General features: G+C 47.7%; 1 pseudogene; it reads right to left on the bottom strand.

The window, feature by feature from the left end:
- Window positions 1–550: 550 nt before the first annotated feature.
- LOC123117494 (zinc finger protein ZAT12-like) lies at window positions 551–1335 on the bottom strand (annotated as a pseudogene).
- Window positions 1336–3522: the final 2187 nt, after the last annotated feature.

Here is a 3522-nt window from a genome sequence, read left to right as displayed (position 1 = left end):
GAGAACGAAAAACCCCGGAGTAAGGGCTCGGAAAAAGACTCTCTAGGGCAACCGACCAACATGGCCGGCGGACGAATCCTAGATACGGGCGGTGCGGCCCCCGGCGGCGGTCATGGACACCGACCATCCAGGGGGACGGTGCGCGGGTGCGGAAGCGGGTGTAGAAGTGCATGCTCTAACCAATGCAACCAAAAGACTGATCTGGTGAAAGAGACTAGGCAGCACATTATACGTCAACACTCCCCATCGCGTGTGGCTCCCTCAGGCCTAAACGTGGACCTAAACGTGGACCAAAAGTGGGCTGCAATATAATTGCGCCAGCCGGATCTCAAGACCTCTTGGCTCTGATTCCATGTTAGAAGGGAGAGAGGGATTTGATGAAATAGTTTGATGTATTGTTTGAGCCTCATGGGCATATATATAGAAGTATAATGATCTACTTGAAGTACAAGACAAGTCAGAACAAATTCTAGTCTATCTCGTCTTTTCTAATAATCACGATATCAACAATAAACAACGGCATTGAGCAATAGCATAGTCATAGAACAGCAATCTGAGTGCAAGATTCTATCAATTGCATTTAGAACAAATGAATTTGTCTTGCTTATATGTATACAATAATACAAGTGCATCTGTGCATGTAAATCTCCATTAAATCGGTTAAAAAAAGGACCGATCCAAAGCAGATTATCCAGCAAGAACAGAAACGCTAACCACCAAAAATGCAGTCTGTACAAGATCGAACACTGATCCTATCTGATTCTAAAGAGTCTACACGAATAGCTGGAGCAAGACCGGCGGCCGGTCGAAGGCGGCCTGGTGCGTCGCCTCCTGATCCGACAGAGCGACCCACCGGTGGATGGCGCCGCTGAGCGCCATATCCTCGCGGAGCCGACGCATGTGGCCGCCGAGCGCCTGCCCCGTCTCGAAGCCCAGCCCACAGATGTTGCAATCGTGCTGCTGCTTGTCCTCCTGCCGCTACCGCTTCTTGATGGCCCTGGCGACACCGACGCCGAGCTCCAGCCCGTGGCGCCCCCGGAGGTGGCTGGTCCGGTGGCCCCCGAGCGCCTGGAACGTCGTGAAGGCGCGGCCGCACGTCCTGCACACGAACTCCCCTTCTCCCGACGTCGCCACCACTCTTCCCCGCCGCGTCCTTTTCATGGCCGGCGCACTGGCCGAGTCGGCCGACGTCGTGGAAGACGACGTCGAGGAGTCCGTGCTCAGCGAAAGCGCGAGCAACAATACCTCCTTCTCCCTCGCGCGCCTCATTCCCGCCCCCATGGATGGATTTGCTGCTCGTGTAAATGATCTGCTGGAGCCGCGTGTGGATTTCGATGGATGCTCTTTTGTGTTGATGGTCTGTGGGAAGCAGTTATATATAGGTCGTGTGCGCAGTAGGTGGTGGAGTGGAGTGCGTGTTGCTGCGGGCGGAGCTTACGTTTGTGCTTGTGTGGACCAATCGCTGGATGCCACCGCGACCTTCGAGACGTGACGGATGGGATCGAGCTCGATGGGATATTTGTGGTCGTACGTAGCGCGGGCCGACCGGAGGGGAACGTGTGGTGCCGAGTGGCGTCACCTGTCACGCCACAAGGCGCGTCGCGGCGCGCCTCTGCTTGGCTCTGGAGTTGGACGGCGCGTGAGTGTGACACCGGAAGGGTCTAGAACGTTCTAGAGTCCGAAAGGATATTTGGATCGTACAACATCATTCAGATTTTTCTACGCCACACGTTTTAAGGTCACGCCACGTACGACCGCCACGCTGGTCTTCGTATACAAGTTTGGTACCTTTTGAATTCACAGAAAGAAAAAAGTGTTTGGTACGTTTTGATCTCCTACAGAAAAGTTTGGTACTCTCTCCGATCTGAATTAATTGTCGCAACCACTATACAGTGATAGTTAATTCAGATCAAAGGGAGTACCTCTTTTTACGGAAGAAAAATGGTTAGGTGATCTGTTGATACCGACCTTTTTTTTCTGATGGGAGTTATCCGTCTGCACTGACTGAGACACTGCCACTTCACTGGGCATAATATTTCCTGAAGCGAATGAGAACTTGATAACATTATGATTGATTTTCAGTGACAATCTTCTTTACTATGAATGTAATGGAATTCGACAATTACTCCATTAACGGAACGGATAAAATAGTCCGGGCTCTTGAGTTCGAGGGTGGCACTTTTTTTACAAAAACAAAAGTTGGAGGGTGGCACAAGCATGAGAGTGTGGACCGGAGGGGCCTAGAACGTTCTATCGTCCATGAAAAGATCTTTGATAGTCCTTCAGATTTGTTTAGTGTCTATGCTAGTGGTATGTACTCAACCTAGTATACCGGAGAAAAAAGTTTGGTAACTTGCCGTGACATATGGAGTGATGTTGGCTCTTGCTTGTTCTGATTGATCTATTTCCTTATTATTTTCGCAATACTTGTATTTGGTAAAGTGAATGAGAATGTCCCTAAATTTTAATTGATGACCTTCCTTATTTATGAAAGAGGCTGTGTACATCGTTTTTTTTGCGTGATACATTTTTTCTATTGTCCCCCTCTCTCAGAAATGCTAGAACGGATAATTTGGGTAGCACATTCAGGTCATTTTCTTTCCCGTGTCCGCCCCTACCAACTCATAACAAACTTAGCGCACTTCATACAACCTTTCCATGTTCCACATACGTAATCAGTTAGTTATCCATAATCGGAACCTAGGTTCAAATCACGTACCCACCCGAAGAGCAATTGTCGCCTACTCTCTGCTCACTCTTGTTCTCTTCGTGGTATACACTAGTGTCTTTTTCTGCTGATGATTCAACGCATTGTTACCTGTCATTACTTCTAGCACATCGAGCATTAGTTACATCGAGAGGGCTAGCATACATCCCTGGTGATTCCACGCGATTCCTTCCTTATCCATGCCGGATTCCCTTCCCCGCATGACTTGGGGTTATGCACTCTAGAATAGTTATAACTCGTGTATGTATACACAATTATTTCTTCTATAGATGCGTCATTCCTATAAATGCATTTATATTTTTTTAAACAAGAAAGAAAGTCCAACCAAAACGTGCAGCTCCTAAGCCGCACCGGTCGATGGTCTATGTGGCTTTCCATCTCCCTCCACGAACAAGTATATACTTCTACCAATTTTTTTGACGTAAAACTGGTTGGTTGTGTTGAGCGCGCGACTTAAGGCCAAATCTAGGTGGGGATACAAAATTTATGCGGGTTATGGTGTATTGTCACATTTGTTTGTTTATAATATATATAATTAGAGTTTTTGGACGTTTGCATGTTATTCCAAAGTCTAAACATTTGATGAAATGTTGTTGCCACTACTTCATGACTTGGAGGCCCAAGTGTATTTTGCTTTTCTGTGCAGACAGTTGGAGATGGTAGCATGTGAGTTGTTCGACGACTGAGTCAAAGACCCTCTTTCAAAGGAAAGTATTGCACATGGAATTCGTCCTCGCGGGGTTATTTATCAGGGTTGATCGACTCGACTCGTAGGCGACTCAGTTGGAACAAAA

Source organism: Triticum aestivum, chromosome 5B, assembly GCF_018294505.1.
Source record: "Triticum aestivum cultivar Chinese Spring chromosome 5B, IWGSC CS RefSeq v2.1, whole genome shotgun sequence".
Classification (NCBI taxonomy): Eukaryota; Viridiplantae; Streptophyta; class Magnoliopsida; order Poales; family Poaceae; genus Triticum; species Triticum aestivum.
Note: the sequence above shows the minus strand (reverse complement) of the source record. Positions and strands in the feature narration are given on the sequence as shown.